The following is a 26,077-nucleotide window of genomic DNA, read 5'->3' on the forward strand; positions in this document are numbered from 1 at the left end:
AACACGTCAGGCCAAGTTTCATCAAGCCGACTTGAACGTTTGGCCGAAACGTTTGGCTGAAGAAACCATTTAACCGAAAAAGTCATTTGGCCAAAAGCCGCAGTCAATTTGATTGGTGCGCGATTGATCGTGCTATCGCTTGGCTAGTGAAGTAGCAAATCGCGTTGAGTGCACGGATTGAATTGATGTTTGTGTTTCAATACAGTGTTGAAAAAAAAATGTGTCGCTCACAAAGGAAATTTACATACTAAAGATTAGGCTCTCAGGTTATACAGATAGTAAAAGTTGTTGAAATTTACACAAAAAACAATGCACATAGAGAAAATCAGTGAAATTCAGGAAAGCAGACGATTCCTCGTACTCTTGTAGTGAAGAGTCCAACCCTAACAACAAATCATCCTGATTGAGGTTTTTGAAAACTTATAAAATCGATATATATGCCTAATAGTGATGTAGATCATATTTTCAACTCGTGAATCAACTCAGCTCACCCATCTGGAGAATTGTCAGTTCGTTTGCATTGATTTGAACAATTTGACCTAGTATGTAATTTTTAACGAGTGGTTCGAAAAAAATGATACTTGGTATATGAAAATTTCAACATACAAACATCACTGCCAAAATTTTAGCCGAATCGGTTATCGAGGTACAAAGTTACAGCTTGTCGAAGCTAGCCATTTTGTGTGAAAATCGGCCTCCGCTACTATTATTTTTAACAAATACTCAATGCAGTTGCAGTTGTTATCATCTTATATAGATATGTTGAAAGTTTGACCATAGTTTAGTAAATCAAAAAATAATTCAAAAATACTTTCAAAAATAATAAGTACTGCATTCTTGGCTTTGATTTTAGCTCTCCAAGAAGAAGACAATTCGTTTTGAGTTTTTTTTTGTGGAATGTCACCACTTCTCTAAAGGACGAGTTAATTATTTTATTTCAATTAACCTAGTAGTAGAGAATTTTCAGTGTTTCGCATTGAATCGACTCAAGTACGTTAGTTCGTGTCATACTGTTAAGGACGTAATCTGTAAAGTTAAAATCACTTCCAATTTGGAAGTTCTTTCAGACAGATGCGTTCCACGCTCCAGTCCGTATTATCTGCATTATTTACAGTCTCGATAGGATAGACTAAGAAAAATACTCACAAAATCATTGCTCAGTTGGATATTTCTCCGCCTCTCAGTGGAATCGTTGCGATTATATATTTCATTGTATTTGAATCATTTACAGTGTTGAAAATGGATGATAAACAATCTAAATTATCAGCACGCATGTGATTCACACTGCGATACAAGCACAACACGCAAAACATGACATGTCAATCGGAAGTCAGCTTCATACAGTCCAATATGTCAATCCTTCAGTCACAACAAACCGCATCCTTTTGCATCTTGTCCGATGTTTTAGGTCAAATCTAACTCCACCACCAGCTTCTAGAAATTACAATTTTGCAACGGTCATTAACTAGTCACCTATATTGACACTGTTTGCATAACTGCTGACTGATTGTTATCATTTTTGCCCGCACGGTGGCATCACGTTCGACTTGTGCTACGCTCCATTAGCTTGAACTGATAATTATTGGCAGCAATGCTCCGCTGCTTCATGCCACCATCCATTTGACCGCGTGGGGAGGAGCGTCAATAAACATATAATGAAAATAAAACCTAAATTAGCCAGTCTTGTTATATTTGTACGGCTGGCGCAGCAGAGCTCCTTTGTAACAAATAACAAACAAATAACATTAGCACGAATCCATGTCGGCAGGTGGAGGTATGGATGATGAAAACACATTGTACACGGGGCTTCACAAGCACTCACATTCCTCTTTCTAGCTGCAGCACATTTATTTATTGCTTCACAGTTTTCAATTTAAACTTATCCAACAAAGCTTCAGCTACAGCTATAGGAAAATACGCAAATGCGATTCCATGTGTTTTTTTTTCTTCAAGCTTACAAATTTTCAATCTTCTGAATCACATACCTAAGTTTATGAGCAAACGACCTACAGGCTCTATCGATCAAATTTTCTTCCTTGGATTCAATTTACGTTCCATCGATCGATTTCCCACTAGTTGTTAGTGGTGTTGTTTTTGTTTTCCTTTTCCACAATCATCACTTCTTTTGCGTTGCTTAGTCACTAGGTACGCCGCTGATACACCCTCGATAGGATTTTCCTTTTAATCCACTCAATCGGTCATAAAATATTGCATCAAGTTTTCTTCGACTGATTCGTTTCTGTTTGTGGTCAAAAAGCGGTCCTCGCCCGCAGTAGGCGCACCGAGGTCATCACTCCGTGCTCGAAACTAGGTGAAATCGATCACGCACGGCGACACAGCGAACGAGCAGACCGAAAAATGAGAGCGACAAAATCCATAACGCGCCACACTGTTCGATTTTCTCCAAGCGATGAGAGTTGATGAGTTTTTTCAACACAACAATTTTGACTACATGAGCCTTGGGTGCTAAGGTCACTCACGTGGATAATTTTCAAGAAATTCTTAGAATCTTACAAACCACCATATCACGACTCTTAGCAACCAAGGTATGAAACAGTTACAGGACAACAAAGAACCCCACAAGCGGTAGGCCACGCGCCTCAAAGGCTAGGAGACCCAGCACGCGATGCACTAAAAACACTCACAGTAATAAAAACAACCCGCGGTTCGGAATAGCAGAACTTAAACTCGCGAACGTTCACACAACGGACACCGAATAGAGAAAAAAAAACTATCCCTAACCACACTCTCCGTACACCACAGCAACCAAAACCGCACTAAATGTGCGCTGCCGAAGACCGTGGCCACAAGGTGTAAAAAGCACACCTGGATTGACAACATACGAAGGCTCGCCGTTTCGGCCGTCGTCGGCGGTTGTCGTTTCCACGACTACCACTACTGGCATGACACACGGCACGGTTAAAAACAGCAGCAACTGCGAACCAATCCGCGAACAACCGCGAAGTCGTTTGTGCTGGTGCCGCTGGACTGTGTGTTGGCGGAATAGGCCCTACAATAAAACAACAAACTAGCGAACGAGTTCCGCGCGGTTTTAGCATTCGCCCGCGTATTGTTGATTGGCAGCAGTGAGAAATAGTCCGAGCCAAGTGTAGAAAGGTATGCGGGGGAGGTAACAGTTGATGGTGATCAAATCAACATCAAGTGACGGTAACTGAAGAGCAGCGTTGCAAGCCGATAGCAACTGTCCGTAGAAGCATAAAAGAAATATTGTTTCCCTTAATTGTAACAGATTATATTAATCACATAATTATATTAATTGATTGAATAACATAATTATATTAATTGATTGAATAATCACATAATTATATTAATTGATTGTATACGATTTGACAAACAACATTTTTGCGAAGAGTTTGTAATCAGTATTCAATAACGATATCGATCTGAAATCACCAACAGACGGTATGCTGCATTTTGGAATGAATGTTATGACCAAGATTTTTTTATGTATACAGGTTATCCGACTTGTCAATATCCCCAAATCAGCCATCTTGGATTTTTTGGAATTTATGCTCGTTTGTTTACGTTTTGCACTGAAAATGTATGTTTCCCCCCGCGCTGGTTATTCCCATCTACTGACGAAGTTGGATAACCTGTACATAAAAAAATCTTGGTTATGACTTCTTCCCTAAAATTTGATGGTGGCACAACTCCATTTATTGTTTATTTATTTATTTATTGAACAAATTTAGAAGATCAATTTAAAGAATATCATAGTACTAGCTGTGTGTACCCGGCCTTGCTCGGAATTGTCAGTTGTACCTTGTCAGTTGTTTCACAATCGGAAAATGAATAAACCAATTGGTCAAAAGGATAACTGCGTTTTCTAATTGATACTTCATCATTTGTTTGAAATAAGGCAGATTTCATTTGAAAACATTGATTGATTTTGAAGAAGGGATCAAACCCATAATCACCTTATTCCGGGCAAATGTATATTTCTAAAGAAGGAAAAATATGCACCAATGCCTTATTCCAAAAGATATTTTAGTTTCCAGATAAAGATTATCGCTGTCGTCGCTGTCCGGAACATCTTTTGCTGGCGAGGATAGGGGATCTAAATGTCAGTTGTCAATGAAGGAACAATACATACGATTTGAAAGTTAGGTACCACACATGTTTCGGACAGCAGAACAAAGGGAACCGAAGCGACAATCTTTATCTGGTAACTAAAATATATTTTTTTTATTCCGGGCAAACGTCTATTTTTAAATAAGACATCACATTCACCATCCATAAGGAAACACATTAATCATTGCTTTTCACTGGGAAAACCATGATTTCTATGAAGGGTTGAGTTAATCTATAACTAAACAAAACCTCCCCTACAACGTCCTCTCTTCCATCCCTAACCCAATATCATCGTCTCCTCAAATTAAAGAATGTGTGTTCCAAATTTGGTTGAAATCGGCCGAGGGGTTCAGAAGTTACACTCTCCCCCTTTTCCAAAGAGCATGCCTTACCTCCTATCAAGACAACATTTTCAAAACGACTTATCTGCTTTTGTAAACAAAGATTCAAACGACGATTTGACGAATCTGATTGCTCTCCCACGCAAACGAACACCACCAATAAGTAGGTGAAGGTTTCCGCTACCTGCTGATGGTGTTGGTTTGCGTGGGAGAGCTATCAGATTCGTCAAATCGTCGTTTGAATCTTTGTTTACAAAAGCAGATAAGTCGTTTTGAAAATTTTGTCTTGCTGTCATCACCTCCTTAAGAAAAAAAAATAAATGTTTCGAATTTGGTGGAAAACGGTCAAGGAGTTCAAAAGTAAAACTAAATTGCTCGTTTTCTTATGAATCCCCCCCCCCCCTCTCCCTCTTATCCAAAGCCCCCCACAACCCTATCGTCGTCTCCTTAAGGTAAAGAATGTGTGTTCCAAATTTGGTTGAAATCGGTCAACGGGTTCAGAAGTTATGCTGGAACATACATATATGCAGACAAACATTGAGTTTTATATATATATATATATATATATATATATATATACTAGCTTTATGTACCCGGCCTTGCTCGGAGTTGCCAGTTTGGTTTGCAGTTTTTTTTCACAATCGGACAGGGTAATTGTGTTTACTTGTTGATACCTCATCATTTGATTGAAAGAAGGCTTTTGGAAATATTGACTGGTTTTGAAGAAGAGATTGTGGGTTTGAATACCCTTATTCCGAGCAAACGTCTGTTTCTAAAGAAGGGAAAACATCCACCGATGTCTTATTCCGGGCAAACGCATATTTTTAAAGAAGGGATCACACCCCCCATTGCCTTATTCTAAGAAAATGCCTACTTTTAAAGTAGCAATCACATCCACCATCCAGAAGGAAACACATTATTCATTGCTTTTCACTGGGCAAACTATGATTCCGATGAAGGGTAACAATTATCATTGCTGAACATCATCAGAAAAAAAAATTCATAGAAAGCATGCATTTGCTGGGTATAAACAGCAAATGCATGCTTTCTATGAAATTTTTTTCTGATGATGTTCAGTATTATCCCAAATTCAGTTCATGTTGAATGACCTTAGGCCAAATAGTGTTATGTTAATGGCCTGCTTCATTCAGGGATATGTCATTTTCAGGGAAATGTTATTGTCGAGGATTTGCTATTTTTGAGGAATTGTTTTCGGAGCATTGTACAATGTCAAAGAACCTCGGATGAACTAAATAAGAGGGATTTTAAATTAAGTCGTTATCTAAGCAATACCCAACCCCAACATCCTCCCGCATTTCAAAAACTCCTCCCAGCCTCTCTGAAATAATTTCCTTTGGGTAAACAATACGTGTTTAAATATTTGGTTTGAATTCACCCATGCGATAAAAAGGTATACTAAACTGTTCGTTTAATAAATATGCCCTCTCTCGTTCAGCTATGCCAGTCCTACACCCAACCAGAGATTGTAACACTTTATTGCAATCTCGCATTAGTTTCGTGTATAGTTTGCCATAATTTGCGACATATGCATAGATTGTATTAAGTAAACGGAAGGCCCTTGCATTAGGTATCCGGTCACGAGAAAATAAGAACTGGTTATGTGTTAGTGTCTACATTGAATCTAAATTTACACTCCCCCATCGAGGAGTGAAATGCTCAGAGTGAAAACCTCAGAAACCATACAAAAAAATTTGGTCAAAGACGGGAATTGAACCAGGACCCTCCACCCTTATCACATCTAGACTGACGCGCTAATCATTTAGACTATTTACCAGATGAGGCACAATGCGACCAAAGGCAATCATAATCCACGTTTCATACTATGCGGGTGTGACAAGCGGAAGGGTAACAGTCTTCCAATGAGTGATACCAGTGGAATAATCACCATGCATATTTGTGTCCTCTTCCGTTATCAAGCTAAATGGAATCAGGAAGATTGTGTTCGAAGTTATATTGCTGTACACGATTCATATACTTGTTCTAGGAGGAGCCAACGAGATTCATTTGAATGTATTGATCGAAACCAAATAAACCGACTTAATGCAATGAGTTGTATCAACAAGTATGGCATTCTCTGATCGTTTTGAATGCGAGATTTGATTCATAATGCATAATACAAAGAATGTCACACAGAATTGTTTTGGGTGTACCTAGTCTGATGTAGTCTTCCTTAGACAGAGAATATGGATTCCAAATTTGGTGGACATCGGTAAATGGGTTCAGAAGTTATGCTGAATCGATCGCTAACTAAACAATACCCCTCTCTCACAACCTCCCCATTTTAAATGGACCTACCAATATCCACTAAAATCGGTTCCTTAGGACAGACAATATTTGATACAAATTTGGTTCAAATCGGTCATGGGGCTCAAGACTTACATTCAGCGGCGTAGCCACGAGGGTGGTTTTGGACATACCCCCCCCCCCCCAGAGACCAAATTTTTGGAAGAATTTTTTTTTTCGAACCTTCTCGAAATTAAAAAATGTTAAGCAAAGCACCAGCTCCACCCCCCCCCCCCCGACCAATTTTCAGGCTACGCCACTGCTTACTTTGAATTGATCGATTGCTAAACAATACCCCTCCCCACATATCATCTCTTTTTTCCTCCCTATCGTCGTCTACTTAAGATAAAGAATGTGTGTTCCAAATTGTGTGTGTTGCAATACACCTCCCCCAACTTTCATACTAGATGGGCTACAGCTCTTCGATGAACCTACGCCGAATGGAGTATCCTTCTCCACTGGACTCGATCCTGGGCCAATCGCTTCCAGTCGCCCTGAACATTGAGCGCCCTCAGGTCCTCTTCAACTGCGAAAAGCCATCGTGTACGCGGCCTTCCACGAAGCCTGCGGCCTCTTCCGGGTTCTCTACTAAATATTATTTTCGCTTGACGTTCTTCCGGCATACGAACAACGTGACCAGCCCACCGTAGTCTGCCGTGTTGTATAAGCTTAATAATATCCAGTCCTTTATATACCTGGCACAATTCGTGATTCATGCGACGCCGCTAAATACCGTTCTTCTGTTTACCGCCGAGTATTGTCCGCAGCACCTTACGCTAAAAAACACTCCGAAAGCTCTCCGATCAGCCTCAGCCACCGTAAGAATCAGAGTAGTATACAGCACAAGTTTTGTTTTCGTTTGCAGACTACGGGACTTAAGCTGATTACGAAGTCCGTAACAAGCCCTATTTACAGCTGCAATACGCCTTTTCACTTCGCGGGTAATATCATTATCGCACGTCACTAATGTTCCAAGATACACAAATTCTTCCATCACTTCAAATTTTTCACCATCCAGCACCATTTCGCTACCACCGCCACTAATGAACCCACGTTGATTGCCAGCGACCATGTACTTTGTTTTGATGGTATTTATCGTGAGTCCAATCCTCGTTGTCTCCCTCTTGAAAGGCACAAAAGCCTCTTCCACAGCACGGTCTAAGTTACTGAAACTACAGCTATAACTCCGTTACTAGTGGAATTCAAACAACGAACCATTAGGCAGAGTTGTAGAAAAACCTTCGCACTAGAAGTCCACCATACAACATATTTTGAAATTCAGCTTCTGGAATGTGTTATTGACAAACTACTAAATTATCGAACGCAAATTACTGAATGATCGTTAACATCCTTGGATAATGGTACCGCTTCTTTGCACTCCAGCTCTCCTAATCCCTCCCTCGAGCGCTATATTGAACAGTAGATTCGAGAGTGCATCACCCTGCTTTAATTCATCTAAGGTAACAAATGACGTCGATATTTCATCCGCAACCCTTACACTTGATTTCGATCCGTCCAACGTTATACGAATCAGCCGTATCAGTTTCGCCGGAAAACCATGTTCAAGCTTAATTTGCCATAATTCATTCCGTTTCACTGAATCGTACGCCCCCTTGAAATCAATAAACAGATGATCGTCGCTAATATTTATTCTGTTCACCGATGTACCGTCACTTCCTCCATTCAACAATGTCTCGAAGTGTTGCTTCCACCTGGCAGCCACTTCAGTTTTATCTGTCAGCAAATTCCCGTGTTGGTCGTTGCACATGACGGGAGATGGCGCTGTCTTTCTCCGCACGCCATTGACAGACTCATAAAACCTCCGCATATCGATCTGCTCCATTTTTTCCTGCGCCTCACTAATAACTTGTTCTTCGTACTCTTTTTTCTTCCTGCGGTGGGTTCGTTTTTCGGCTGCTCTTTCTTCCTTGTACCGATCTCTATTCGATCGGGTACCTGACACCAACATCCGGCTTCTGGCAACGTTCTTCTCGTCTGTCACTCTTTGACACTCTACATCGAACCAACCCATCCTGGGTCGCCTCTGTGCAGTGCCTACCACTTCTCGTGCTGTTGTGCTCACCGCTCCATGGATCGACTCCCATAGATCGTTGATGTTGTCGCTAACGTTGATTGCACTTATCCGTTCGTCGAGCTTCTGGCGGTACTCAGCCAATACTCCTTCCGCCGACAATCGCTGGATATTGTAACGCATCGTTCGCTATGATCTTTCGTTCGATACAGTTGACAACCGTGATCGAATTTTACTGACAACGAGGTAGTGATCAGAGTCAATGTTCGGACCTCTGAATGTCCGCACATCGATAACATCCGAGAAATGGCGCCCATCCACCAGAACATGGTCTATCTGGTTGCAAGTTTCACCATTTGGGTGTCTCCAGGTGTGCTTTCGGATGTTCTTTTGTGCAAAGTAGGTGCTACTGATGGCCATCCCTCCTTTTTTTTCTTGGGCAAGGGTAAACGGAAATCTTTTTTTTTTTTTTTTTTTTTTTTACAAGGGAGAATGCATTTACACACTAACCCAGTACACGTGCATTGTAGTTGCCAAACTACCACACGGAAGTGTACTGGAGTGTCGGACTCGACCATACCGGTAATACCGACTAAACTCCCTTGGGCTCCACCATCGTTTCCCCAGGAACTACCTCGCAGTACTACTTCTGGGGACGGCAGTACTAAGCGTACTCACTCATTATCGCTCACACAGGCACTCGTCCCACGCGAGACTGACTTGGGTGCTCGCACCCCATTCACTCCATTTGAGTCTTACTTGGATGCTCTCCCGGACGCTCCGCTGCCATGCCTCGAGGTGTCAATAGCGGTAACTGCCTGGGCCTACAGATATTGCGCTACGACACTCTGCCTCAGCACGAGCAGATCAATCACACCACTGCCGAAGCAGACCATACGCTACCCTGCCGAAGCAGGGACACTCCCCATGCACCACATGTGCACAACTGTAGGTGTGTGGTACAACCCACTGCTACCCTGCCGCCGAAGCAGCTTCTCCAAAGACCATTCGCTCCATGTGACCCTTTTTCAGGTGCTCACTCTAACACTCCACTGCAATGCCTCGGGGTGTCGATGGGATACCTCGACTCCTGCCTCAGCATGTGCAGTCCATACTCAGACTTCTGCTGCGCTTTGAGGTGACAATAGCGGCGGAGAAACGCTATGACACTCCTGCCTCAGCACAACCAGATCACTCACTCCCTGCCGAAGCAGCTCACGCGCTACCCTACCGAAGTAGGTACACTCCACAACTTATTCTAACACTCCACTGCCATGCCTCGAGGTGTCGATAGCGGTAGCAACGCTACGACACTCTTACCTTAGCATGTGCAGTCCATACTCAGACTTCTGCTGCGCTTCGAGGCTGCCATAGCGGCGGCGACTCGCTATGACACTCCTGCCTCAGCACAAACAGATCACTCACTCCCTGCCAAAGCAGCTCACGCACTACCCTACCGAAGTAGGGACACTCCACATGCCAGTTGGCACTCCCTCCCTGGGCTTGTGCTTTTGAAGCGGCACACAGTCGCTTTGATAGAGTCCGCTTACGGGCACTTGTGGTTTTTGGGAGGGATTTTAGCAGAGCCCACTGCTAAATCCCACCACGCCCTAGGCAGTTCTCCCTGACTCGCAGACAGCTGGGGAGGGGTCGTCAAGCCCTTGGACATGGTCCCTGCTGCCCCCATGGGTAAACGGAAATCTGCAACCAGACACCTGAGGAGGTACTCAGGTAGTGTGGGGATGGGTATGTCATGTAACTCTTACCCGACCCACTAAAACCAAAACCCTTTCCCCAGTCCGTACCCCCGGCCCGCAATTAAGCAATACATCAGGGGGGGGACTATTGAGAACGCTCACGCCTATGATGGCCATCCCTCTGGCAGCAGCAAAATTTACTAGCCGTAGGCCGTTGTCATTGGTAATGGAGTGAAGGCTCTCCCTACCGATTATGGGACGGAAAAAGTCCTCTCTACCGACCTGAGCGTTAGCGTCTCCGATAACAATTTTCACGTCATGCTTTGGGCACTCTCCATAGGCTTTATCAAGACATTCATAAAACGTGTCCTTCACGTCGTCGGATTTATCGTTTGTCGGTGCGTAAATGTTGATTAGGCTGCAATTGAAGAATTTGTCCCGTATCCTCAACCACAGATTCGTTCGCTAATGGGTTTCCACCGCATCACTTGCTTCATCTGCTTGCCCATCACTACGAAACCAACTCCATGCTCTGCTTTTTCACCGCCGCTGTGATAGATGTTATACTTGAATGCAGTATTGGTCGTGGGGTCCACGGCTTGGAATTCACGTTCTCCGGATCTAGGCCATCGGACTTCTTGAATAGCAGCCACGTTCACTCCAACCTTCTGCAGTTCACGAGCCAGAAGGCTCACTCGTCCAGGTTCATTTGGGGTCCTGACATTCCAGGTACCGAGTTTCCAGTCATAGTCCTTATTTCGTTGCCGGGTCGGTTGCCAAAAATAACTTTCTCTTTTTCTTCTATCTCCATTTTTCGTGGTATTTGAGAGGCTTCAGTAAGCTACCTTACCGGGGTCGCGTTACCTACATCGCGATGATGGGGCTGCCACCTTAGGTATAGCTGTCGCGATACAGCATTTCGTTAATCAGCCGCTGGGTACCAGGCAGACGCTGTTTGAGCCGCACCTCCTGGTGAACAGACGCTCGAGGCGTACCTTCTCACTCTAGCTGATGTCAGAAGGACAACAGTGCCCAGGCTGCACTACCAGCTAAGTACACAACCCTTAGCTGGCGGTCTTTTGTCATCGGACGACTCGTGGAAGCGTGAGATAGGGACTTGTGGGGACCAGAGCTCTGTTGGGCGCTCCTTCCTTGATGTCAACCCACCATTTTGCAGCCCAAAAATAACATTATAGCGTCAACTAATTAGATAGTTTTCCTATGAACGATGAAGGATTTTATTCATATTTAAAAAGACTCCTGGCCTTCTGGCAGCACGGTGCGGCTAGAAGTTCTTAGGCCGAGGTGAATTTTTGTTCGGTTTGAGGATACATTTTTAAATGTATTAGCATATTAGCTTATATTAGTTCTAGTGAAACGAACAAATAGAAAAGCCGTCTAAGACGAATTAAGTACTGTCCATTTAATTCCACCAGTTAATTTTCGTTATCTTTGCAGATACGTATTTCGACCACAACTGTGTGGTCGTCTTCAGTGTCTTGTACTTGACTCGTCGAGTACTAAGTCGAGTCAAGTACAAGACACTGAAGACGACCACACAGTTGTGGTCGAAATACGTATCTGCAAAGATAACGAAAATTAACTGGTGGAATTAAATGGACAGTACTTAATTCGTCTTAGACGGTTTAATACATTCCACTAAACGAGCTTAATATATTTTTCTGAAAATAGAAAAGATTAAAGTGCGTGAGTTTAGAATTATTGTGTGGTGATTAACAGATTGAAGCAATGATTGTATCGAGAACTGTGACGATTTTCAGGTAGGTGTTTATATAAAAATACCGTTTTGTAAAAGTGGAAAGATTCACTCCGGCTCAGTGATGTAGTGATCTGCATTTTTATTTTCTATAATTGGACCAATTAGGAGTGAAATAAATAGTTGAAAAATATTGAGTATTGTGCGAAAAAAATGGGAGACTTTTTTAAAAATTATCAATCAGAAACCTACGGCTTCCAAAAAGTATGAATCCTTAGTTTTCTGTGCAGTGAGCCGGGAATCGGGCCCATAGGCCCAAGTAGTGATTTACCCTAGTGTGAATGTTATGTTATTATTGTTGCTTTTGAAAGAATGCTACCTATGTCGTTTTCTATTTTTCATTGATCAACATTTCTTAAGGTTTCTAACAGTTAATGACAACAGGTGCTTCTCCGGGAGATTTTTCATGCAATCAATGATTTTTCCTGCTCATCCGGAGGCATTAAAATTTGGCCAATTTCATCAGTTGATTAACTTTAATCGATTATGTGCACGAAAAAACATCAGGCATCCCTAGTTTTTTTCTGATGACATTTTGAAGTGTGTGTGTTTAACGATCCTCATATTTTGGGTAGTTTCGTTTCAGTGTGTATCGATCCTTTTGGGCAAAATTTCGTGAGAGTGAATCATATTGTTAATATAGTATATTTGATAACACGTATCGTGATAGGCTGTGCTTAGTAGAATGATAATTTTGATCACACTCAATCTAAAGGTCTACTACCACAAATATCTTGGTGCCATTCAGTCAGTTGATTTTTAAATTCAGCAGAAATTTGATGAAACTAGTTCAAAATGACCTTCATAATACAGTTGCTTTTTTGAATAGATGTGTCGAAGCGTATAGTCCTTTTAGAAATATCTGTCGCTTCTCTTCATACATTCTCAACATTAATAATATTCCATTTAATTCACATATTTTGTTTTCTATTGGTTTTCTATAAACAATTTTAAAATTTGGAAATGAAAGCTTTACATAGAACTCATTCTCTCTCCATAAATGTTTATAGAACTAAACAAGTTGCTTAACTCAATACGCCTTCTATACGACGAATGAATGATGTGTGTAATAGGACATAATGGAACAAATACAAATTAATTTCAATTCTTAGTGAATATGATGAGCAAAAAACTTGGATTACTTGTATGAAGAAATCCTAACCTGCAAATTTATGACAAGTGTTTAGCTTGTGATTTTTAAGAATTAAACGGTAATTCGCACATTGGCAATTATATTACTTAAAATGTCCAGAGGAATAATAGTATAATAAATTAGCATTTATTTGTCAGAAATTTAAGAATTTTGTAAACCAATGATTTTTAGAGAAACAGTGTTTTTGAGCACGAAAATCACTTTAACATGGTCAAAACGTAAACGAAACAAATTGCAATGTTTACAAGACTTGTAGAGCACACCAAATGCTTCAGTATGGAGGTTGTTGCGATAGTTTTCGACGTTTATATCTCTTGTTAGATTTTTTTTCAAAATTGAAAATAGCCCAAAAACACTAAATCGACTTGAGCCACCTCAAAATTTTATCCGAATTACCTGAAAATTTGACAGAAGGGTTATTTTAGCATAAGAATTGTGATTCTGGGCTGACCAGATGAATTCTTGATACTTTTTGAAAACATGAAGAGGTCTAATAAACATTCATCCTCAATGTAAACATTGTGAAGTGAATACGATACAAGGTATTTTTTATCTATCACAAGCTATTTATTTGATAGTTTGGTGGTAAGTTCTTAGTTCTAAAATCACCCCTGAAAAGGTCAAGCAGATGTATTTTTAGAAACTTTCTTTGTATTAGTCAGACTTCGTTTATTCTTTTTAGACTGGTTTTCACCACATCTATGGACTTTCTATGTATACTTGATACACAGAACATTTTTCTTCTAGTAAATAAAATAAATTGATATGGTTTTCAATATGCTTATTTTCTTGCATTTTAAAATTCATTGAAAAGATCGTCATAATAGGTGACGACTTATGTTGGCACTAATAATTATTAATCAAATAATTCATAGTATTTTTTTTTCCTTTTATCAAAGTTGCATGGATCGCATCATTTACCAAGGTGAATCATAATCCGTGTAACCACCTACCCCGCCACTAACAATAATCTGTGGCAATTGTGGAGATGCAGAGGTGATCTCAGTCTCTAGTAACAACAGATGTCAAACCTACTATTCCTTCCCTTCCCAGATGACCATGAGGACGTGACCGGCGCCGTTATTGATCCTTTAATAAATGAACTTTCGGTCTGTGCACATTGAGAATGGAAAGCTAATCCCAAGTCCCAACTATTGGTTCCCTGTACAATTTCGATTGTTCTGGTCAATCACGGAGTAGCAACTGCAAATTGTGCGGTCATCAAGCTCAAGCTCACTAACAGCAAAACAATCAGAATATTATGAGAAAATTTTATTTTACTACTACTGATGCCAGCCATTCGAACAAACTTATTGCATCACCTTCCTTCAACGCGCGCCTTAGTGGAACATATAGTTATATGCTGTTAGTGTTCGAAAAGGCGTATGATTGAAAATAAGGAATGTCACTGGAAGAACGGAGAAAATTCGGATACTTAAGCCGAATAGTTATTCTGATTACAGTAAACACCAATGATGATGATCTTCGTACATGCTTTCTTGTTACTTGGAGGATTCAGCATTTCTCTGGTTGAACTCCTTCTCACTCCGATAGCAGCAACCAACGCACCACTTTATCTTTATCTCGTTCTGACATCACCGACCGAATTTAACGGCTCTGGTTATCCTCCGGTTTCACTCGTCGGGATCTAGTGCACGTTCCCGATCTTTAGGTGATTATGGCAAAATGTGAAAACTCAATAAATCTATAATTGTTTCATTTCAACTTTTCTTATTACAGAACACACCAATAAGCACTTGTTCTTGTATCATTTTGTCATCATTTATTGAACCGGATACCTCATATCAATGACAATCTTTGACAGATCCGAAATGTAGCACAAGTCCTAAAATGGCTAATTTATCTAATTTTCTTATTTTCGTTTACAGAGTATTCATCGGAGGCAGAAAACTTCTTATTACCAAATTTTAATAGCATTCGTGCGTTAATCTCAAAAATGGAAATTAATAGAGAATAATTTTACCTTGTTTCATTATTTCTTTACAGAAGCTCATCTATCTAATGTTTACCGAAACAGGGGTAATGGACTTCAGCTTACTCCAGAACTAACCGGAATTCACAGATTCCCATCAAAAACTTAAACAAACGGCTCTTATCAGGGCCACCAATCTTTGATGATGAAAAAAGAACTTATACTGAGGTTTTCTGAAATAAAGAGACACAAACTATGATGACAAATACCATCCATTTCGTATACTTAGCTACGTACTGCCGCTAACCGCAAGAAAGACTTATCTGGATATGGCGTCCATATACAGATAAGTCTGACTTGCGGTTAGCGGCAGCGTAGTCCTACGTCACTTTTGCGTACAACCCGATTGAGCTGCACCTTTGAGTTTTTCGATCAACTAAAAGTATAAAAAAACTCGCATTTGAAACTGCCCCATTTCTAAATGATCTGGTCTTTAGCAGAACGTTTCTCCTAAGCTTACGATTTGGTACGGATGAGTTTGGCCAAAAAGTGTTTCTTTTATTGTTTTCAAGACTATGAAGAAAAACGAAAATGCCTTCCTTAACCCTACGACTTTTTAATGAATTACTCAAGGGTCGATTTATGTTAAAAAATTCGTTATTTACGTGTCATTCTGCGTGGAATCCGTCTACACAGGAAAGGTAAAAATACTGAAATGCAAGTATTTCGTAGCTCCGCTTGCATTTATTAAATTTGATAAGCTGCTATAGCAGTAACAATTGCATTCAGTTTTCACAAGTCATTGTTTTTCGTAACAACTATCGTCACAGCCAGGCCTTAGGTACCGTTCTATTCAGCTAACAGATGGCTGCAATTACCAAAGATTTACCCTAAGGTCGTATGCAAAGCTCAAGCGGTACATGCAAATAAGACATCAAAAAATAAATTTGAAGCATTTGTAGAGCTGCCATGATTAGGCATTGTTAGAGTAATGTTTGAGCTGAAAAATTTGTTCAAGGTTGGAAAATTGGTTCGCACAATGAACATCTCCCCTAACTGTACGAAAATAATTGCCCGGTTGCATCAGTTGGTGGGTAAAACAAAGTGAGTTTGCAATGAGCGGATCAGGATCCGCGCTGTGAAATGCTGATCCACCGTGTGGCTTTTGCTGTCAATATTTCGAAACTGCACCTCTTCGACATTGTAGACGTGCAAATTAGCATTTTAATGGCAAAGCTCAAATGCTCCTATGGTCAAGTCTCGCTGTAGATCTGCCTCAACACAGATAGCTTCTATTTCAAAGCAAAACAACATTTTCCAGTGTCCACTTTGGCTCCAGTCTGTGTGCCGGTGAACGAATATCCACGAAAAGTGGGAGGGAACCGCAAATAAATAAATATAGATCGAAGTGAAACGCTTCGGCGAAAACCGCAGGCACCATTAGTATCCGTTCCAAGTGCCCGACTGATTGGTTGCCTATCGATCTCAAGGTGAACCGTAGACATTTGTGCAAGAACCCACCGTGAGCCTAGCATTCAACGTTTTTTGAATGAAACAAACCAAGAACCGCTTGTTGTTTAGAAGCAGGTTCTAAGGAATGTTAAAACTAGAAATTTTGAATAAATTTTGCGAATCTGTGATCTTTTTACTATCATGACTATTCAAAGCTACTTCAGGTGCCGACCAACCAACAAAAATGCTAACGGATATTCGACAAATGGGCAATGCGGACGCGGCAAGGCAAACAATGCACCATTTAAAATGCGTTTTTTGTTAGGTGGTTTTGGGCGTGTTTTATCTAATTAACAATCACTAGATAAGGTAGACGTACAAGCGCGCTTGTGCTGCCTCGACTTAAGTTAAAACGACGTAGGAATGGCATCACGCACGCCTTTGGATTCGTGTTTTACAGTTTAACATATAGGATGCTGATTCATGTGAATAGGAATTAAACATGGCGAATAATCCGACATGAAACCAAATGCATATGCATTGTGTGCATTGAGTTAGGTACAGGTGTTTAAGTTCCTTGAGCTCACTGGATCTTGTTCTCCGCAAATGTAAAAATTTGTTGCAGTTATGGATTCAAACCTTAAAAGACTCGGTTGGTTATCAAAGATCTCAAGTACCAGATCGCATCGATGATCTTCCTTATGCCACAATCGATTTAAGTTTTATTATCTCAACCCGAATATCTTCCTGTCATCTGTGCAATGCACAATTCAAAAGCATTGTGGATTAAAATCTAGTGGTAAGTGGACTCGCAAGCGTATCCATTTGAGCGTAGCTTATATTCTGCGATTATGACCTCAAAAACAATCAGATGATCAGAGAAAGATAAAATCCCCCAAATAAAGCGTAAAAAAAAGATTCAGTTATGCTGGTGAGCAAAGCATCGTATCGAATAACGCTAAGTGCTGTCTATGATTACAATCTGCCATGAATGCACAAAAACACTCTGAAGAACACAGACATCTTTTGATGGAGCACCACTCTTATTGTTGATATCACGTCCTACCTAAATGAGCTGAGCGAAAAACAGAAACCAGTAGCATCTTCATTATTGACGTGACGTTGAATATTGCCGGCATCGATACGTGGAGATGATTAGAGGCGTCTTCGAACCCGAACGTTGCACCTCTTGTTGCATCATCGCATCCATCCATACGCCATATCACACGGCACGATCGCGATACCATCTTCACGTGAGGTCCCACTCGTTTCTGGTTTGTTAATCTTTAACCCTCGCGCCATCATCAGCGGCAATCAACATATTCACCGTGTGCAGAGTGCACCAGCATAGCAATCAGAGGCACTGCGAAAAGACTTAAGTTTTCCGACCTCCTTTTTCGGTAGGCGCGTGGCCTCAGCTTTTGACTTGTGACAGCTGCTCAACGACGGTGACTCAGTGTGCGAATTTAATGTTCCATTTATGAAATAAAGTAATCCGTCCAACGAACAACGGTGTGACTTAATTTCCTCGTACGTTCATCACTGCAGCCTATGTATTTAGTGCAGGTACAGGGCCGCAGTTGTGACTTGAGTGCCCAAAACTGCCATTAACCATAAATAAGCTATCAAAAAAGTTGTTCTTTAGACTTTAGACAAAGTTCTAAAGATTTCGAGACCGATTAAACTTCCATTTGTGACTTTAGTAAACTCAACTTCTTTGCTCACCATATAAAATAAAATATTGCCCCTGTGAATTAGCGTCGTTATTCAAGTGGAATTTCTTATTAGCATTGTATCTTTTTTATTTTTCAATACAATTCATATGTGAATTCATTAGCAAGCGGCAAATGTTAAAGTATTTTTCGAACAATAACGATACAGAAAATTAGAAAGATCAATTGTAGAAATTATAAAGTTTCCGATCCCAAAAAATCCTTAAATTCCACCCTGACAGCAATAATACAGAGTTTTCCTGCACCGAGACAGACCATGGAACAACAGCGACAGAGTGAAACAAATCGCAATTCGTATGTGACTCTTGCATTTCTCGTTAACTGTTTCAAAGCCTACTTAGGACGGTATGATTCCCACAGGGGCTGTTGGCTGTGCTGTAAACAATCATTATTTAAATCGTGAACACCATTTTTCGCACGTCTTCCTGCATATCGAGTTTCTTTTTCTGCATTTAACCTTTTAATATGGGAGAGGGCTCCAAAAGTAAATCCAATATAAATAAAAAAAACCCAGATTAATCTACCTAGCGGTGATGGTGCCTCTCTCGTTTTTTTTCGAGTTAGTAATTTCTGGGCACTTTTGGTATGAAAAAAAAAGTATTTTGGCCATAACTTCTGAGCCCATAGTCCGGCCAATTTTCAATAAGAAGCAATGGGACAAGATTCTGCGTCGAATGCAACTTGTTGCGAGCAAATCGGCTGAGGGTAAGTGCCTAAAAATGAGTGAGATTTAAAAAAATGTATTTTGGACATAACTCCGAATCCCATAGTCCGATTCCGCCAATTTTCAATACGAAACAATGGGATTCCGCGTCGAATGCAACGTGTTGCGAGCAAATCGGTAAAGGATAAGTGCCTGAAAATGATTGAGATTATTTTGCACACACACATACACACACACAGAGACATCACCTCAATTCGTCGAGCTGAGTCGATCGATATGTAACACTATGGGTCTCCGAGACTCCTATAAAAAGTTCCTTTTTGGAGCGAACATTTAGCCTTTACGAATACTTTGTATACGAGAAAGACAAAAACCTAGGTTAATCCATGATGGAGCCTTTCTCGTCTGTTATAAAAACAGTATTTTGGCCCTAACTTTTGAGCCCATAGTCCAATATGGCCGATTTTCAATAGGACACAAAAAAAATGCCAAAAAAATGAGTGAGAAATTTTTACTCGCCTATTATTGATATAAAAAATTGTATTTTGGCCTTGGTCAATCTTACAGAGGGGACGATAGGGGGGTTAAGTATGCTCTTTGGAAAAGGGGGAGGGTGTGGGGGAGGTGAAAAGATATTTTAGTTACTAGATAAAGATTGTCGCTGTCGTCGCTGTCCGGAACATCTTTTGCTGGCGAGGATAGGGGAGCTAAATGTCAAAGATGGAAAATCCATACGGTTTGACAGGTATGTACCACACATGTTTCGGACAGCAGAACAAAGGGAACAGTAGCGACAATCTTTATCTAGTAACTAAAATATCTTTTGGGAGGTGTATTGCTTAGTTATCGATCAACTCAATGTAAATTGTAAACCCCTTGGCCGATTTCAACCAAATTTGGAACACAAATTCTTTATCTTAAGGAGGGGATGATAGGGGGGTTGAGCAATCTCTTTGGAAAAGGGAGAGCCTCAGGACTGATTTAAATCAAATTTGTATCAAATATTGTCTGTCCTAAGGAAGCGATTTTAGTGGATATGGATAAGTCATTTTAAAAGGGGAGGGTATGGGAGAGGGGTATTGTTTAGTTATCGATCAAGCCGTGCGGTAAGACGCTCGGCTACAAAGCAAGACCATGCTGAGGGTGGCTGGGTTCGATTCCCGGTGCCGGTCTAGGCAGTTTTCGGATTGGAAATTGTCTCGACTCCCCTGGGCATAAAAGTATCATCGTGTTAGCAAAGATGGTTAGAAGCAACAAGATAAACGACTTCTGTCATTCACAGGCGACACGTACAATGCCGCTCTGGTGAGCAAACAATTCACTACTACACTGTTAAAATTGGCTTTGCGAAGCGACGCGTATAACCGTCAACAGCAAGCAATGCGTGAAACAAAGTAAAGCATTGACAAAATCGCAAGATTGCTACGATCATTTCTAGAGAATATGTGTGGTGATCTACCACTACATTGTCTCAAAGCATCTACCCGTCAAGGTAGATCAGGACAATGAAAACCAGGCAGCTCACCGATAGGTAAATAATTATGAATATTTACCTCTCGATAGTTACCAGGGGCCCTCCTTAGCCGTGCGGTAAGACGCGCGGCTACAAAGCAAGACCATGCTGAGGGTGGCTGGGTTCGATTCCCGGTGCCGGTCTAGGCAATTTTCGGATTTGAAATTGTCTCGACTTCCCTGGGCATAAAAGTATCATCGTGCTAGCCTCATGATATACGAATGCAAAAATGGTAACCTGGCTTAGAAACCTCGCAGTTAATAACTGTGGAAGTGCTTAATGAACACTAAGCTGCGAGGCGGCTCTGTCCCAGTGTGGGGATGTAATGCCAATAAGAAGAAGAAGAAGATAGTTACCTGATCATGTATATATATAGTATGTAAGTAGATAATAAAATTAGAGTTAAGCTAGAACCAAAGGCGTTTGGTAACTCTCCCAGATATCACATTCCCAGAGGACGACGGCTCACTTCATATGCTAGATCTGTCAATCGTGTCAATTTAATGATTCAACATTATAATTGTACAATTAAATTTCAAAAACGTGTTTAATATTCAACCATGAGTCGTGTAACTTGTGCTGTAGCAGGGTGTTTTAGCACAAAAACACCCCTATCATCTGCGTCGTTCTACCGAATATTCACTCGATACAGGTATTTCAAAATATTTGTTAAGTATAAACCAGAAATAACTATTACTGATTCAAGGGATATCCGTGTCTGGACTAGTTTTTTGCCAAAATCCGAATATTACGAGGAATAGCCAAATATGCTCAAAACACTTAAAAGATTCTGACTTCGTCAATCCGAAGAATAAGTGTCAAGGGTAAATAATTTTAATATAAGGATTTAAAATTATAATGTAGGAAACGAAGTTTATTTTTCAAGGCTTCACCAATTTGCCAATCCTTCATTGCATTCAGCTCCTCTTGAGAGAATCGAAAGACGAAAAGTACAAATTCCTCCGGATGCTATGGAAACCCCTATGGAAACTGATCAAAGCAATGTCGAGGTCCCAATGGATGTAGACACCGAATATTTGAGCGATGAGTTGGAAATGGCTACGTAGTAAGGACGAAAACCAGATTTCATTAAACAATAATAGCAACTACAGAAAACAAATCCCAAAAGTTATCTCACATGATCATGACTATAGTGTCAACATAGAGAACATAGTTGAGGCAATGGAAAAGTTAGTGCTAGTGGAGCAGGAGAACAGGGATCTACGGAAGAAAATAAGGCGAAATAAGCAAAACATATCCAAACGAAAATCGATAATCAATAGCCTCCGTGTTGAAGTGAAACGACTTAGGAAAAGCCTTTCAGATCAAACCAAATTGTTAGATCCTATTCTATTGGAGCTACAAAAAAACAAAACTCGAAAAAAAGGCGGAGCCAGATATTCTAACGAGATGAAGAACATGGCAATAATTTTGCATTATTGCTCAACCAAGGCCTACAGACAAATGCGAAAATATTTCACTCTTCCTTCGATAACAACAATACGTGGATGGTTATCGAAGCTGTAGGTAACTGAAGGCTACTCTAAATTAATTCTACAACTTTTGAAGCTGCGCGTCTCTAGTCTTCCGCAAGACGAGAAACTCGTGACAATTGTCATGGACGAAATGTCCATAACACAAAGAATAACATATGTCGCTTGTGCAAAGGAAGATTACTTCGTGGGATTTCCTACCAAAATTAAAAACGAGGATACTAATATTACTCAGAGAGCAAGCCTTGCTCTCACAATCCGGTTTCACAAAGTCCGGTTTCAAACAGGCTATAGGATATTTTGTCAACCCAAGCTCCACCAACGCAAACCGACTAAAAGAAATACTACAAGAGGGAATAAAATTAGTCGGAAACTGGTTTGGTACCTAAAGTTATCACGTGTGACCAGAATAGCACTATCCGATCAGTGTTCAAGACTCTGGGAGTAACCGATAACCGACTGTGGATATCTTATAAGAAAAATAAGATATACTGCGCATACGATGCACCGTATCTCATGAAATCAACCCGGAACAATTTATTGAGGCACAATGCGGTTTTTGATGGGAAAATATGTTCTTTTCAACACATTATTGAACTTTTCGACGAAGACGTGAAGCATATTCCGCGAACCGTACCAAAGTTAACATACGATCATGTGAATCTTGCACCTTATGCCGAAATGAATGTCGGTAAAGCTGCACAGACGCTAAGTGAATCTGTAAGCGCAGGCATAAAAGCATATGTCCACACAGGAAAATTGTCCAAAGAGTGTTTGAGTACTGCTAATTACTGCGAGAGCTTTGATAAACTTTTTGATTGTGCGAACTCCTTGACATTCAAAGAAACTAAAGTAACTGATGTATAAATCTTATTGACAGCGAATTAACAATCAATTACTACACGTTACAGGATCTCAAAAGGCCTATTTTTGAAGATTCACCTCACTGGGAATACCTTCGGTCTATGAAGCAAAAGCTGAAACATCTAAGGTTCATCTCCAAGGACTGTTTTGAACTAAAAAAGGTACTTCATTCAGATGTTAATTAAAAAATTCAACAATTCCATGTGCAATTTATGCACATTCCCTCCTATTTTTGCGTTATTTTGATAGCATCTTTCTGATCCGTATTTTTTCTAGTTCGCCATGGGCAAGACCGAAGATTCATTCTTTCCATATCATAACTTATGAGCACTAGTGAGATTTTCAATCAATTCTCACGAAATGATAGCTAGGAAATGCTACTTCCAAATAGGCTTTTTTATAAGGGTCTTCAACGGCTGCCTGTTTTCATATTTTTAATTCGAAGATCATTCAAATATACATACCATATCCAATGGTTAGAGATATTAAATAATAAATTCTGGAGCTTCAATTAAACAAAATAAAAGCCACTGATTCATTATGTATGCAAAAATCACGTTGAGCAACCTTGCGTCTCCATGCTCTTGGATACAATATGCCCACAGAGTCGAGAATGTTTCCCATCTGAAAACATCTAATACCGGATCGAGTATCGAACTCGTCATCTCCGATTTGGCAGTCCTAAGCGTTTGCTTGGAAGGCTAACTGGAGATCCCTGGATCCTTGAACTAAAAATATTATAACAAGGATTCTGGGTGTGGCTTGCCCTTGGGCTTGACAGACTGAAAAGGCATTCTGAAAATTCCACTATTCCTCTATTATTTGCACTTTTGAGGATTCCAAATCGGACTTATTAGAAATCGTTTTCATTGTGCTATTTTTTTTTCGGGAAAAAGGTAGGGCATCTTAATTTTCCGCAAATATTGTTTTATTCGAACTTGAGGAAATTATACTCACCAAAACAAAAAAGTGCTTGAAAATTACTGAGAGAGATTGATATTGATACAGTTTAAATGTAATAGATGTCGATTTAGACAACAAATAGATGGTGGAATATGAAATTTAAGTCAATCAGTCACCGCGATCCTATCGTTGGGTCACTGCAGACAATATTCCACTTATGCTTCCATGCCGATGGCGACAAGATCGCAGTCGGCATAGCATAGCGTTGCCATTATCGCGTCGCATGTGTTTGGGGAAACCTTTAAAGTCAGTTTTGGTATAAGCTATAATGATTGAGGAAATTAATGTTGAAGGATTCTTAGAAATAAATAAAGAGATAATCAAAAAAAGATGATAAGAAAATTATTTTGAGCTTTTTAGTGGAATGTCTCCACTTGTCATAAGACGAGTTTATACAATCCCATTGAATTCCACCACTTAATTGTATCTTGACAGATACGTATTTCGACCTCAACAGTAAGGCCGTCTTCAGTGTCTAGTCGAGTCAAGTACGAGACACTGAAGACGGCCTTACTGTTGAGGTCGAAATACGTATCTGTCAAGATACAATTAAGTGGTGGAATTCAATGGGATTGTATAAACTCGTCTTATGACAAGTAAAAAAAGATTCCGCGTAAAACCAAAAAAAAAATCCAGTAAAAATGTTGACCTATTTCGTGCGAATTAGATTTTTTTTCTTGGGTACACAAAAAAATACCCTGGAAATCTGAATAATTTTCCATGGAAGCCCAAAAAAGCTTTTTTTTTAAAGCTTTATTAAAGTGATTTTTACCCAAAAAAGCTTTCCATGGATGTTTTCAACAATGCCAATAAGAAAAACAAACAAAAAAAGTTTCCATGGAATCTTAATTTCCCGTGCAAATGAAAAACTTCTATCGGAAATTGAAAAGAATTCTCCGTGGAACTTCAGGGGATTGTAGAGAATAAATGCGGTTTAGATTCTCATGAAAACGGAGAAAAATTTCTCCACGCCGCGGCCGATGCATTTTATAGGTCACACCAATGGTGAACTAAAAAACGGATCCAATTTTTTTTGAAAATAATCGCTTTTACTAACTATTGCAAAAAATCAGATAAATCGATAACGATTGAACACTGAATTACTGAATTAAGCTATTAATGTCATGCTTCCTCCACAGGAATCCAAATATCCAACGCTTCCAAGACAATCCCGATTAGGGGAGAACGGTCCAAAATGCACCCCTTAAGCTTTTTCGATGTTTTCGCCCATATAAACAAGAAAACCCAACCATTTCAACGTATAGGTGCAAAATTTACAAACCCAGCTACATTTCACAATGATCTCCTATTCAAAACATTAAGGTATTCATGACTTTTTAACGCATTTAAAAAATGTTTCAAAAATAGGCCTGGGGCAAAACGCCCGAATGGTGGTGTAAAATGACTCAATTGCTTGTAAAATTATGGTGAACGCATGGTTGTTTGTTTTTTCTTAATGGATTGAGCTATAATCTTACAGGTATGGTGGAAGAATAACAAATCGTTAAATTTGAGTGAATATGAACGGATTTTGATCATCTTTTCCAATGGAGCTCAATGATGAATAACTAATTATGAATTGTGATGGTAATATTCGTTCATAAATGTCCTACAACAGATTATATGAGTGATTTTATGAGTGGGGCCATTTTGCCCCAGAGGTGTATTATGCACTGTTCTCCCCTACCGTATTTCATTGAAGGATGGACTCTATATATATCCGCAATCGAGCATCTTTTACAGGAGCCGTCTGATTGTTCCTGGTGTAAAAATGTTTCAATTTTGCAAAAAACTTGTTAAAGTTTTTGAGAAAAAATTTGAAATCCTGTTACAAAAAAGTGTATTTGGAGTGAAAAGAAAAATAATACAGGCTGTTTTGTGGCCATACATGACAAGCGATCGAGACGAACTAGTATACGACGTACTTTGTGTTCCGTGTGCTAATTTAGTTGCTCACAAGTACATAAATATGCTGATAAAGGCCAAATTACAGCTCATCAACATGAAAATCAAAGTTGCCGACAAAACGAAACGAAAACATAAGAAATCTAAGAGAGAAATAACCA

At 40.1% G+C, this 26,077-nt stretch overlaps 1 protein-coding gene across 10 annotated transcripts in view; it reads right to left on the minus strand.

Annotated features, from left to right (window-relative positions):
* LOC134202242 (bicaudal D-related protein homolog) overlaps window positions 1-2,782 on the minus strand; it is a 147,350-nt gene extending 144,568 nt beyond the window's left edge. For 3 of the 10 annotated variants that reach the window (XM_062677288.1, XM_062677280.1, XM_062677285.1), the window contains exon 1: window positions 2,646-2,782. The gene's annotated coding sequence lies outside the window, so the exon portion shown is untranslated. The other 7 variants (XM_062677279.1, XM_062677284.1, XM_062677281.1 and 4 more) reach the window with 7 other exon arrangements.
* Window positions 2,783-26,077: the final 23,295 nt, after the last annotated feature.

Source organism: Armigeres subalbatus, unplaced genomic scaffold (assembly GCF_024139115.2).
Source record: "Armigeres subalbatus isolate Guangzhou_Male unplaced genomic scaffold, GZ_Asu_2 Contig111, whole genome shotgun sequence".
In the NCBI taxonomy this organism is placed as follows: domain Eukaryota; kingdom Metazoa; phylum Arthropoda; class Insecta; order Diptera; family Culicidae; genus Armigeres; species Armigeres subalbatus.